The 13,897-nt window shown below is 42.9% G+C and overlaps 1 protein-coding gene and 1 long non-coding RNA gene across 10 annotated transcripts in view; one reads left to right on the top strand and one right to left on the bottom strand.

Moving 5' to 3' along the window:
• Positions 1-13,897, bottom strand: part of LOC117207857 (retinoic acid receptor RXR-alpha-B) — a 60,347-nt gene that overhangs the window by 33,327 nt on the left and 13,123 nt on the right. For 2 of the 9 annotated variants that reach the window (XM_033448506.1, XM_033448507.1), the window contains exon 1: positions 6,414-6,576. The exons of 1 other annotated variant lie outside the window; for it this stretch is intronic. The gene's annotated coding sequence lies outside the window, so the exon portion shown is untranslated. 6 more of the 9 variants (XM_033448508.1, XM_033448501.1, XM_033448502.1 and 3 more) reach the window with 6 other exon arrangements.
• On the top strand, positions 8,144-9,598 carry LOC117207858. Its single transcript, XR_004487602.1, has 2 exons — positions 8,144-9,314; positions 9,396-9,598. It is a non-coding gene; the product is annotated as an uncharacterized LOC117207858 (long non-coding RNA).

The following is a 13,897-nucleotide window of genomic DNA, read 5'->3' as shown; positions in this document are numbered from 1 at the left end:
GAATTCCTCCATATATTCGTCAAACTTAAGACAGTTTTCAACGTTAGAGAAACGCAAGTGGCGCGAAAACTACCGTAAGGGAGCAGTAGGATTAATGACAACGGACGCGAAGCAAATTTCAACATTTTAACTCAAATTTTCATCCAAACCAAGAACCGATCCTATCCACAACTTACTTCGAATCATATAACCAAACAATTCTACGATTAAGTTATCGTAAATTCACAAGAAACACCTAGGCTTCGGTCACTTGCTTAACTGGGACAGCTTAAAAATGATTCAATAAACCGCGATAAAACAAGAACGCAAATTGTATCTGCGTACGCTATGGTTTTATATATAATTAATAATTAGTCACGACAATTTTTATCGTGATATCAAATTGCGAAACGATCCTTTCCGATTCTCTCGTTGTGTTCTTTTCTTTCTGATCGAGCTTATTATTCAAAAATGTAGAAAAAAAAAAGAAACCTAAGATAAACGTATCGCGGTGCGGTAAATAGAGCGGGACGTTAATCCAAGCTAGATAGAGTTTCTGCTGGAACCGAGCTCCACGATACGAGTTTCGCTGGCGTAACGTGAGCGGAAGTTCGACTTGGCAAAAATGACAACCATCCCCTTGAGAAACAGCCTTTAGTACGTAATAAAAGAAGAACGCTCGCTGAAGAATAAAAACATTACGATTATAGTATGCATAGAAAATATTTCTCAAAGCCATGAACTTGAGAGTAAAGGAACTTCGAACGCAGTGATAACTTCCGGTTATGAATCATACGTTCAATTAGATATTGCTATATTACGTGCGAGATACGGGCAGTTTCGAAGAAATACGTTCCGTTACGTCGTCGCATAGATAATTTTTTTTTTTTAATGTTAAAAAGTATTGTTTCATAAAGTGAGTTGTAGCGTATATCGTTAACGATATGCAAAGGTTATTAGAATAATCCGATATTAATCGTCATAGTTGACTCGGAATAATCGAACTTGCTAAGATAATTCGATTCAGAGTACAGCGAATAGAAATTGAAAGCCGAAGAAACTCGAAGATCATCGATTCTTCGGAAACACGTGCAAAGTCGTAGAGGATTAAAATACGTACGTAAACCGAGAATAAACCAGCGAGATTCGGGGAGGACGAGAGAGCGAAAGCGAACGAAAATGAAAAGTTGGAATGCGTCATCGGCGAGATCAAACGAATCCCGCGACCGACTGTCACGGACGGCGATATTTCACGCTTTTTACGCGTTCGAGAACCGACGAAGAAAAGCGAGAGTCCCTGGTCGGCCTCGACAAAAATTCGCACAAGATATCTGCACCATTTCTCAGACCAACTGTTTATCATTTAACGATAACTACAATTGTAATTAGAAAAACAATTGAATTCTCGCGTTCGGTCAATATTTATGAGTTCGAACGTACGTATTTTTGCGATAAATCGTACCGAATTTATTCGCAGAGTATCTCAAAGGTTTGTCGCTGTAGACCCTTCGATTTTCTCAATCGAATCAGAGAAATTCACGGACGATAGAAATAATTGGAATCGGGAAAAATTCGTTCGATCCGGAACCGAGTAAAATCTCGTTCGGATGAATAGAGTGCCGGTGTAAATGAAATTCCTGCAGTCGGTGTTACAAACGATGACCTTGACCACAGCATGTAGGCAGTAAAATGCGATTGCCTTGGCTGTGCAACGGCGACAATCGCCGCCGGTGGAGAAACAATGCTTACGTAACGCAGCCAATTATGCAAAATGCAACGTATGTCCACGTGCATCGCAGCGGTGCATCTTCTATTCTCTTAGCGTCGCGTGTATCCGCCTGGCGACTCCGCTTCCTAACGTCGCTGAACGATAATGCTCGTCCAAACATGCCGCGAGACTACGATCACTGTTATGTAAAACCTGCCCAACAGGGAAACGGAATTGCCTTCGTTAACTAAGGTAAAAACGAATATCGTCTCCTGGTTCTTCGGTTTTCTAATTTTTCTTTTTCGATCGATCAATTTTTTTTCGCGACGATCAATCTCGACGATGAATGAAAGGGAGGACGTATTTCTAATGGCGGCTCCCGGAGTCGAGGTTGAAGTTCAAGGTTACAGACGAAGAGGCTACGTCAAACCCTGTCTACTAAGAAAGACGAATCGATATGTACCCGGTGCTCCGCAAGTAGAATCAGACGGCAGAGGCTGACACGAATGCAGGTGGTTGAAACTACTTGAGTTTTTACGACGAAGATTTCGACGCGAGATTCAACCTTTTGCGATGTACTTTTATTAGCGATCGATTTTTCATCGATTGATTCTCCGTAACGATTCTCGATAAAAACTGATAAAATGGTAAAAAAAAAAAAAAATTGAAGAAGAGGATGGGAAACAACGATGCAGAACGTGTTTTCGACGTTTCGAACTAGCTTTCACGGATTTTTGAAGCGGTATTGGCAGCTCGAGTACAATGCCATCGATCTGTCTTCTAAAATAAAGACGAGTAGCACAGAAACAAAGGAGACCCGAACATACATGATTTATTTATTCCAGAACGACCGAACTCGATATGTTATTGTCATTTGCAGCGTGAAAGTTAATCGATAACACACGCTTCACCCGTTATCCATTTCTCACATGTTGGACGCGTAAGCTATTCTTCGGATGGCCTCGAGCCACTAGACACGACGTAGACTGAATTTGGCGAATCATTTAGCGACCTGTGAAATAGCGTCACCTACATACTTATCAAACGTTTCTCTCGCCGTTTGCCACGCTCTAAGTATCTCTAGACGTTGAATAAAATTATCTTTGAATTCATTTTATCGACGATTTCAATCGTCCGATCGATTAATTTTTACGAAAGGATTAAAAGAAAATAAATCCATGTAAAAAGCTATTAAAATTAACAAAGTGGAAAGTTCCAAGTATAAAGAAACTCGAACGAAGAAAAAAAAAATATATAAAATGTTCGACTTTGTCAGGGTAACAAAGTAGAAGATTGAAAGATCGATACGTGTGTCATCGAGCAACCTCGAGTAACTATGCAGAGAAGCAAACAGAAGGGTGCACGCAAACTTGTTTACAAACCGAAGAAACGACGAAACAGGAACTTGGTGTGTGCAACGTATTTGAACGACAACAAAAAGTTGACCGCTGCGATGTTGCAGTCGCAGCAAAGATCAGCCGGCACCTTAATACTGCGTAGAAGATTCGAGAGAGGGAGAAGAGTACGCTGAAACTGCGTACTTTCGTAGTTAGGGTACGATGATTCACGAATACACCAGCCAATGCACCCGTGGAAAAATACGCAAACATAATAAATTGGTCGAAGCTTCGTTTCATAATCAGCCTCCTATCTGCGCCGATACGCACGTATATGAAAATAATTCGTTGATAAGACATGGATTTCGTAATTTTATCCAAAATAATCTTGTATCGCGAATTGTCACAATGTTTGCAACTGAAGAAGCAACAGTTTAAAAATCGTTGGAATAAATAAAACGGATGAACGACGATAAAATTATTTTCTATCGCGAAACATTATATTATAGCGTGGCGATTAAAATGACAAATATTAGAAATAAATGGAATAGACGAATGACGTTGAAATAATCCTCTATGGCTATAACTTTTGCAATTAAAGACGCGGCTGTTAAAAAATAATTTAAAGATTTATGGAAAATAATTGTTAAATTACACGAAGATATTAATTCTCAAATTTGCATGGCGCACGCTCTCTTGAAAAATATGTTTGTAACATTGTTTTGTCCACGGTAGAACGTTTCAAGCGAGAAGAATTCATTATACCTTGCGCAAATCCATCCGCGTCGTCGAATACACACGGCGGTATTTTTCACGGAAGAAGAAAGAAGCCGAAAGTATGAGACAACTAGTTCGACCAACAACTACAGTATGCGTGTGTATATCGTAGGAGAAACAAACGGAATAACACGAGTCTCTCGGAAGTCAAACTGATCCAACTCCATTTTTAAATCTAAGATAATTATTCGTTATTAACAAAATGCGAATGTTCGTACAATTTCATATTTTTATTAATATAACTGAAATCCAAATAGCAATCTGCTCGGATGCCTCGTGTTTTCGTACATTTTCACACTCTAAAAGCAACTATTGATAATCGGTTCGATATGAATTTCTAAACACGACGAACGAAATAGAATTCAAACGGATATTTGTGTCAGCCTCTACATATTACGAGGATTTTAAATTAGATATTTCTAGGTATTTAAATCTCCTACAACTACTATTGATTATTACCATTTAACTTTTCGAAAAATACGACTCATGGTCGTAAGTTTACTCGGCGCAAGAAAATAATATAAATAGCTATAAATTACAAAGCAAATTTTCAAAGGTAATGTTTAGAAAAGACAATGTCAGAGTGTCTTCGAAGCGGCTCGTATGTCGTACCGTGAACTTATTACAATACGTTTAAAACGCTCGTGAAACTGGTCGAATTTCGAGCGATCGAGGCCAAAGATTGCTCGCTTGGCACGTGCGCTTCGACGAGCATAATGATCGTACCCACGCTACCGCAAAAGTCGTTGCAGCAAAAGTCACGTTTGATTACGACACACTGTGACAATATGCTTTGCACGATCGATAATGTTTGTGGCATCCAGCGACAGTTTTAGCGTCGCGCGTTCTCGGTCTTTGGCATCGAAAAGAAAATGCAAAACATTCGTCACGTTGCTCGGAACACGGCCCGCGCTTCGTTTTCCATATTCGAATCATTCTCCCATTCTAATTATCTCGTTATTCTATCGCAAAGTCGTATCATCTTAAACCTAAACTTCGTCGTTAGAAAACCAAAGATTAGTTTATTATTATATTATTCTCGTCCGATTTTGTCGTGTTCGATCTCGTACCTGTATACGAGTCGAACATTTTAAAAAGGTTTCACGGTTACGGGACACGGTGTATTAGTTAACATTCTTTTAAATATTTTGCAATACGAAGCGGAAGATCTGTCCGACCAGAAACTTTGCACACCTCTGTACGATCCTAGGGAAAGGCAGACGAACAATATTATAAAACAAAACTTCGTTTATCTAATTTTGTATAACTTTTCCTTCGTATAATACGAGTTCGGATAAATGGATTCAAGCGGAAGTTTATTTCATCGGGCATTAACTGGAACTGTACACGTTCGAAGTCTCGCTTCCAAGATGTTTCATCGACGCGACGTTTTGAAGCTGCAACTGTACGCGAAGAAGAAGCACAACAGGTACGACATTCCCTTTTTACTAATCCACGAAGGTCGAGTTGCATTGTTACCGCGAGAGGCAGAACACAACGGGTCGCAATTGCGCGTTAGAAGCACCGTGCACTTTTTATGCACCATAAACGCAACGAAGGATCGGAGACGCTTATCTACGTATGTCGACAAACATGCTCGTGCTACGACGAAACACCGATAAACACTTCGCGTTCGATCGCTTCTCGACCAACACTGGTACTTTGAGAAAAATCTTCGAATACGAAACCACGGACAAAGATTTTGCACCTATCCCAAAGGTAAAAAGTTTGGAACGTCTGGTTTTAAATATCGCGCGTTATATCGTTATTCTTCTTATTATCGTCATACGCGAAAGAAATTCTCTTCTTACTAAGAGTCGTTTGATAATTGACCTGTATGAACTTTAGGAAAATGTAGCGAGATATAGGAGCGTGGTATAGCGGTGTTAATATTCAACGCGTACCGAGAGGAAAAAAGGAGAAAACAAGCATGCGAATTTCTGACATTGAACTTCACTGTTGCACTCGTTTGCATATAAGACGCACAGTCGAATCTTTCCCACTGGGCAAAGGAGGACACGACGATGATCCTTCCAACATTCGGGATTCCAAAAGCAATCCTTTGGCTGTAGCGCGCGTGAACGGAATACCGTTCACAGATCACTGTTGCACCGCTCTGTCGGAGAAACAACGACGAAAATACGAGCGCGCATCACAAACGCGACTACGTACTACGCATTCCCTATGACCGATCCTCGACGGGACATACGAGCACAGTTATTGCACCTCGTACAGTTGACGTGGAAATTTCCTAACGCACTGCAGTTCGATTTGTTTGTTCGTTCGATATGGTACTTACGCACGTGTCGCGATACGCGTTCCCAACTTCCTAGAAACGAGCAAGTTGGCTCGGTTTGACGAGACGTAGGCAGCGCACGCGACGAGGGCTACGGGCGCACATATTCCACCGCGTCCAGAGCGTTACACACGTGCCGCGAATAGAGAAGCACGCGGCCAGCAACACGCGACACGACCGAATGACCCGCGACGCGAATAAATTTCGCAAGATAGAAGGACAAAGAACACAACGAGAAAGGGAGAAAGGGAGAAGGGGAGGGGAAGAACGTTACGGGCGAAAAGAGAGTGTAAGTAGTTCAGAGCAGAGACGATACCTCCGTCGCGCGTGTATCGTCGACCCGACTCACCGACTAACTGACTCAATGACTGACTGACTGACTGACTAACTGACTCGGAGATGCACGGCGCTAAAGGCAACTGAGTGCCAGCCGGCCGGTCTCGCTCGTTGCATGTGAGCGTGCAGCCGGTAGGGCGGCGGGGTGGGGACAGGGAGGACGGAGGAAGGGTGCAGGAGGAGGGAGAGCCACGGGAGAAGCAAGAGAGGGACAATAGAGGATCGAGAGGAGGTGAAGGACGAGGAGAAGGCGATGGAGGACGAAAAGGTGGCAGCGGACCGCGTAGAGGGGACGGGAAGGGGAGAACGCTGAAGAAGGAAGGAGTGCAAGCGAGCCCCGTCTGACAAGCGACGTTCCGTCTCTACTTGCACTTTTCTTCGTAGGAAAATGTCGAGCACGGGACGACAAGCGATTTTCGATCATCGATCGAACACCTACGCTTTCCATATATTTCAACGAGTAATCGTAATTGTACCGTTGACATTTTTTCTTCGTGGAACATTCTCGATTAGCCTATCGACGATCGCGCGAAGTAGGTCACAGCCCGATTCGTCGGCTCGTAAAATAAAAACCACGTGCGAAAGCGAAATCCCAACTTTCCATTCTATCGGTTCGATCTACGTAACGCGAATGCGAGGAAAACATAGCCAGTGCGACGATATACGGCTATCCATAATCGATAAAAACGTGTAATACTTGACGATAGAAATGTAACCTTACCGCTCGAGGTCTTCGAGCGAGTTTGGTGCGATGCGAGCGTGGTAGGGGAAAGGAGGAGGAGATATTAGAACGAGGGAGATAGGAAGAAACGACGTATGCGAATAAGAGCAGAAAGGAAATGAAGAGGGACAGAGAAACGCAGATAGAGCTTGCGCCGTCACTGTCGAGCTTAGGAGTCAAGTTCTAGTGCACGGCCGAAACGGGAGAATCGACCTCCCCTCTTCGTCCCCCTCTACCGTCGCGAGCTGGCTCGTCCAATGGCACGGTAGTGAGGGAAATCGTCGAAAGCGAAGGGGAAGGGAGCGGTTCGCAATGTCGAGCGTGCGCGACGGCGAGCCTTGCATGGGGATTTCTACCAGGTGACCGAAATATACACCTCTGGCACCGAACATGTAACAACGAATCTGATAAGGGAAATAAGCCGCAGCTAGGTACCTTTAACGAAGATTTACGTTACGCTCGTAACGAATGCCCGACCGAGATGCTGCATCAGATACGCGCGTTTTCGTAAAGGCGTGTTTAAAACGCGCCGCGACGAAAGGAGTTGCCGAGCCGCGAGAAGCTATTCTTAGCCGCGCGACGGCGGAACGAGCGCGAATCGGAACGTACGAAATACCGAAGAATCGCGCCGAAACGATTATAATTAACGATCAGCCGGTTCTCCAGCGACGCAGACACGCTCGATACCAGGTATAAATCAACAATGCGGCCAGATCGCTGACGAAGATAAAGCCGAGTGTCGCGAACGATCGTTTCCCTTTTCTGTATCGCGAGTCGATAAAGCTCGTTCGCGACATGCCAATAGCGACGCGCAGACCACTCGTGCAGATACGTGACCAACGATACAAACGATGCAGTACCAGTTTCACGCTAAACATCGACGTTCGTCTATCGATAGACATCGTTCCGATTATTTTTACTTATTCGCTGCTGTAACATATTTTTCATGCGCAATCCGTATCGATGATCCTAGTTAAAGAATCGCGGATAAATTTTCTTCGGGATACGGAATTTGCGTTTGGAACGAAAATCACGTCATCGGCATAGCGCGATGTTACACGACGAGAGGTTAATCGTCTCGCTTTTAACTCTGAACTTGTGCATCCTGGCAGCCTCCGCTTTCTTTGTTAACAGCGTAATGCACGGAAAGAACTATCCTTGCAGCGGCCTTTCGTGGAACGGAACGTGTCCACGAACGATCTGCCGCACCTGCTTCGATACCTCCTTGATTCACCGCAACATACTAGACACACCCGTTTCGTTGTCCTCGCAGCAATCAAACTCGCTCTTTGAGGAAGTTCTCCGATGCTTCCCCTTTTCTTTTTCCTTCTATCTTTTTTCCTTTTCACTCTTTTCGAAGCCGTTTGGCCCATATGCCAGCTAACCGACACTCTGTGTAGACGCACGATAATCAGCCGTGTGAGTGTGTGTACACGGCTGACTATCGCGTTCATAGTAGTAGCGTCGCGTGTCTGCGTCCGCTGCTGCAACTCGTGCGTGCTCGACTATGTGACGGTGTGTGTGCGTGCGTGCACGCGCGAACGCGAGCGTCGATCGCATAAGTAGTCGTCAAGGTTAGCCACCTACTCGCTATCGCGGGATTCGTGCACACTCTCCGCGGATGCATTTGAGTCGTCTTGCCAGCTTTAAAGTTTATTACGTGCTCGCCACGGAGCATCGAGGAAACGAATCTCAGCGCGCGCGCTGCCTCAGCCTTGTCCCGTTGCGTTCTGCGACTTCGCAGTTTTATGGCGCGTTTCGTGCGTCCATCGCTGTTGTGCAACACCCGCTCGCAGCGTACGCTAGCTTCGCGGGCGGTTTCTTCGACTTTTTGCGCTTTAAAAGTTGTTTACGATTGCTCCGGCTGGAATCGATGAGATACTGTTTCAAAGAACGGTTCTTTTAATAAAACGGAGGTCGTTAACTTTAATAACACGACAGCCTTCTTTATGGCACGTCTTAACGATTCGCGCGAAATCTTCTTAGTCGTTGGTGTACTACACGTAGAAGCAGAATTAACAAGATTAATATACTGGAATTCGAAAGTGCAATGGGAAATTATTTGGCTAATTAAAAAAATATGTAATTGATTTATGATATCGTAAAGGAGTTAAGCTTCAAAATTTGTTGTCTCAATTCCTAGTGAAGAGATCATTTTTTGTAAATAACACCGATAGAACGAAGTACTTTGACACCGGTATAGAGCGGAGCAAAAGTATCCTTGCTTGTTTTTACGAACAGGTGAGTAGGACGAGGAAAGGTTAACAGGACTCGAGGATATTCCGTTTACATTCTTCGTCGAAACTGGTTTCTCCCTCGTTCGATCGTCAGGGATGTTGTATGGTCTTTTGGACCTTAGAAAGGTTGCAAAACGCGCGAGAAAAATCGACGAAATTAATTCCTTTGGTTTGAAATCAAATTCTTTTATCCGAAGGAATTTTAATGAACAAAGGCAATTCTAGATAACTATAATCTAGATTTCATTTTACAACAATATTCGTAAGCAATTGTATTATTAAATATTCAAGAACTATAGTTCTTATGAATTTAATCGGTGTCATTGATATCACTAAGTCAACTTACATCCTATTAAGATATAAAAACCATGAACTTTCCTGTTTTAAAATACAACATATTAACCGTACAGCGACATAACGTAAAAAAACTGCGTGCCAATGACGAATCGCGCTTTATTAAATTTGCATTCGAACAAAATATAAAGAAACCAAGATTTTCCTCCTCTGCGATGTGATACGCGAACAGTACGAATGTAAAAAGGCAAAAGCGCAATGTCATCGATGAGTTGCACCTGAGCAATCTCATCTCCATCAAACGTCGCAAACGGACGTGGTAAAAAGGACACAGTACTAACGTCCATCCGATTAAGATACGACGGAAGCGTAACTCGAACGCGGAGGAAGTTGAAGCGAGGCAAGGAAGGAGGAAGAGAAAAAAGAATGGAAAAAAAGAAAGAAAGAAAGAAGTAAAAAAAGGAGTGTCGGTTCGATGCAAGCCAGAAGAAAGCAACGGCGGTGCAGCTGTTTCGCTGTTGGTCCGGTTGCACAATGCAAAATTCGGGTTCTAATTCTAAAGCGAGTACCAATCAGCCCGGGCATTGTTCACCCATGAAAGCTCGCAATTTTTCAGGGTTAATCGTTCCTTGAAACCTAATAAGCGACGAGCTAACGCCGTTGGATGTCGTTTTCTTAGGAGAAAAAAAAACACATGCCCGTTCAGGAGTGGACACACGTCCCCCGAAAAAATCACCGAGGGGATGCCGAGAGAACGTTCGAAAAGTTTGACGCTCGAACACGCCTCGAATACGTCACGATCGGGACCGGTTAACAGTCGAGGTAATTGGCCATTGTAAATTCGCTGTGTGTCGCCAAAGAGTACCGTGCAAGTGCAGCAATATAGATATTTTAGCTCGTTCGAGTAATCTGACTTTCAATGGATAGCTAATAAGAAATGTGGAAGAAAATCAATTAAGAAAGTGCGTCAATGTAAATAGGATAGGTAATCGATAGAAATCGCCTTGTGATTCCTCGTTCGATGTTCAAGAAAGTTTGTAACGCGAATACGAATAGAGAATCTAAAGTACAGAAAAGTATAAACCATGCTACGTGTTATACGATCGAACCGTTTGAAGATAGGATACCGCAGTTAAGATACCAAGACAAAAAAGTAATGGAGTTAGAATTTCGCTTTGGAAGCTTCGCGTGATTTCTCCTATTCTGAAATTAACAATTGGAATAGCGAAATTAAAACTCCTATCGAAAATCAATGAGATTCGAATAATTAACTAGGTGAGCGTCACGAGTCTTAAGAAATTATTTTGCATATTTTATACTGGCAATTTTTGAAAGTAAATTAGATTCGTTACAAGTGATATTTATGTAGTCGATATATCTTACGTCACGATGAACCTCCAATTATACTACATAAACTGCAGTGAATTACGATTCACATATACGTTCCTAAATCCATAGAATATTCAAATGTAAGAAACTACGTCGTAAATTCGTATCGTGTATTACGTTTCTTGAAATAAAAAGATTCTCGTAAGTAACCGTCCACGTTTAAAATTCCACGTCTTAAACCATTCTCAACAAATTTCCGATAATGATCCACGTTACCACTTTCTTCGTTCTATACGAAGAATTCTCGGAACTCAGCCAGTCGCTTGGACGCCTATGAACTTCAGCAGCCGGTCCAAAAGCGTGATGCATCCAAAGCGATCCATCAAATCGGTCGACACGTTTGGTCTTGGGTGCACTGGATCGGTCACACCGTGGCGATTGCATATGCACTTACATCCCGCTATAAATAATGCTCGTTGACGGGGAACGAGAGGAAGGATGACCAATCAGGTATGGGTGGAAGGGATTCACCGAAGCAAGTTGCCAGAAAGACGGAGAGAGAACAGTCAAGGACAACTTACGTGACCACCGCATTGCGACGGACGAATCAACAACGATCCTAAAATTCTCCTATTTTCTCTGCCGTCAGAGACGAACTGTCCGTTCATAGACGATAGTATAAATAGTTCGTTCACCCAATACGTTTGAGAGCGATCCAAAGGTTGTAAATTCGCGGAAGAAGAAGGACAACACGCCGGCCGATTCTCGAGACACCGGAAGAGAAGCTACGGGACACGACGTGTGAAACAGAAAAGGGCGTTTGGTATGTCAGGACGCTTATCAAAGCGAACGAGGAAACGTCAATAAAAGCGTTCTCGAGTCAATTCCTGTCGAGTTATGGCCGATTTAGCGTGTTGCCTGTGTGACGGATGCTCTCTGCGCTTCTTCTTGCATCGCTGTTGCTTTTCGCTGTCATGTTTGTATTCCGTTTGAAGTAGACAGATCTACACCTGTTTTGAGACAGACGTAGGATAGACGTTGCGTTATAAATCTTGCGAGTCGACTTCCTTTGGCGCCGCATATTTTACAACGATTAAATATCTATGCGAAGATTGTCGGATAACGTGGTATCCTGGTGCGAGGACATCGGTAATAATTTTATTTAAACGTGATATTCTTAAGCAATGGACACCTTCGTAAAGATCGAATAAAATAATAACACCTCGCTCTAAGCAGGCGCGGAAAATGGACGATGAAGATTCTTCGATCAAACGCGGACTTGGACAACCGAGGCAAAAAATGAACGAGCAAGCAGCAACATGGAACAAAGTTCTTGCAACTGGACAAGAAATACCCAAGGTACAAAAAGATCCACACAGATGCGTCGAAAAGAAACTCAGAAATCGCTATCACGCCCGAGGATCAGACGATCAAGACACATCCATGTCAATTATCTCAGCTGAGAAAACGCACTCTTGGACACCGTGAAACCTGCATACTGAACTACGCTATACAGACGACACCTATAATCTAGTCGTATACTCGAGCTTCATAAGTGCGATTAAAGCCCCATCAAAATCAACTCAAAAACGCGCGATTATCAAAAGATACAAGAAAAACGAAGTCGCCGAAACTACATCATCGTCTGCCGAATCTCCGATTCAAATTCTTCGCTAGGATCTCATCGATCACGCAAGAAGAAGAAAAAGGAAAACAGACGATAAAAGAACCTACGTCCATAACGTAACTCGAATCTTCTACGTGCCAATACATGGAAAATCCATGGACAAGAAAGATAAATCCCCTTATTGTCCCGATTACAAATCGGCCACGCTGAAATCATCCAGGACTACATCATCGGCAAAACAGACCAATCATACCGCCATCATCTGCGAAAATCAGCCGCTAACAAGTCACCGCGAACGATACGAATGCACAAAATTTGAACAACAGAGACGAAAAGACGGCATCGAATCTAGCACAGCGTCAACATCCAAGAAACGTTTAAGAAATACGATTCGGTTCGTTAAAGATTCCGAGCTATATGACAGAATCTGAATCGGAATCGGAAAAAGTGGTTGCGTGGGGAAAAGAGAATAGTACGTTAATAGTATTCCGTTAGAAATACCCAGTTTATTGTTGTTCGTGACAAGTATCGTTTATACGTATACGATGTCGTAAATTTTACGAATTAATCTTCTTTAACGATGCACTCGTTGGATCGATACTTGGATCGTATCGTGAAAGAACGACACGGCATTAACGGTGCTCGTTGCAAGAAACAGTTAAAGGAGCTTGATCGTTTCTCCTTCGTCTTCCGTTTCTTCTTTTATTTTTGTATTTTATATCAGCTTGTACACTCCCTTCGGACCGTGAGATAAACCTTGACCAAGTTAAGGATAACCGCATTAAGGTAGCACTCTCTCGTAAGCCAATCAACCGAGGAAAGTGCTTAACGGAAAGTGAATTATTGTTTGTTCTTACGTGGAGCAAGTGTAACGAGAGAGTATAAAAAAATAGAACGACGCCTTTCGAGCCCATTCACCGGACAGTGTTGATCTATTCGCGTTAGAATACCTTTGTTTCGTCGTTCTTTATCGAGTGCGTGGTGACGTACTCTTCTATGGCGTAGACAGTTAAGAAAGTTTAAAAAAAAAACGACGAGTTTAATATGTAAAAACTTGTGGATTATTAATTCTAAGGCTGTGGTTTCTTAGACAAATTCTATGACATATCATACAAGAAACATAAGACAGTGAACGCAGAAAATGAACAGGTATTATTAAATTACCGATTAATGCACGTTATCGTCCTGTTTCGTTTGACCTAAATTCGCATATTTCGTTCATATTTCGTTAATAACTTACTTACGTAACGAAGCAT

The sequence above is a fragment of the Bombus bifarius genome, unplaced genomic scaffold (genome assembly GCF_011952205.1).
Source record: "Bombus bifarius isolate JDL3187 unplaced genomic scaffold, Bbif_JDL3187 scf7180000008047, whole genome shotgun sequence".
Lineage (NCBI taxonomy): Eukaryota > Metazoa > Arthropoda > Insecta > Hymenoptera > Apidae > Bombus > Bombus bifarius.
This window is presented reverse-complemented; position numbering and strand designations above follow the sequence as displayed.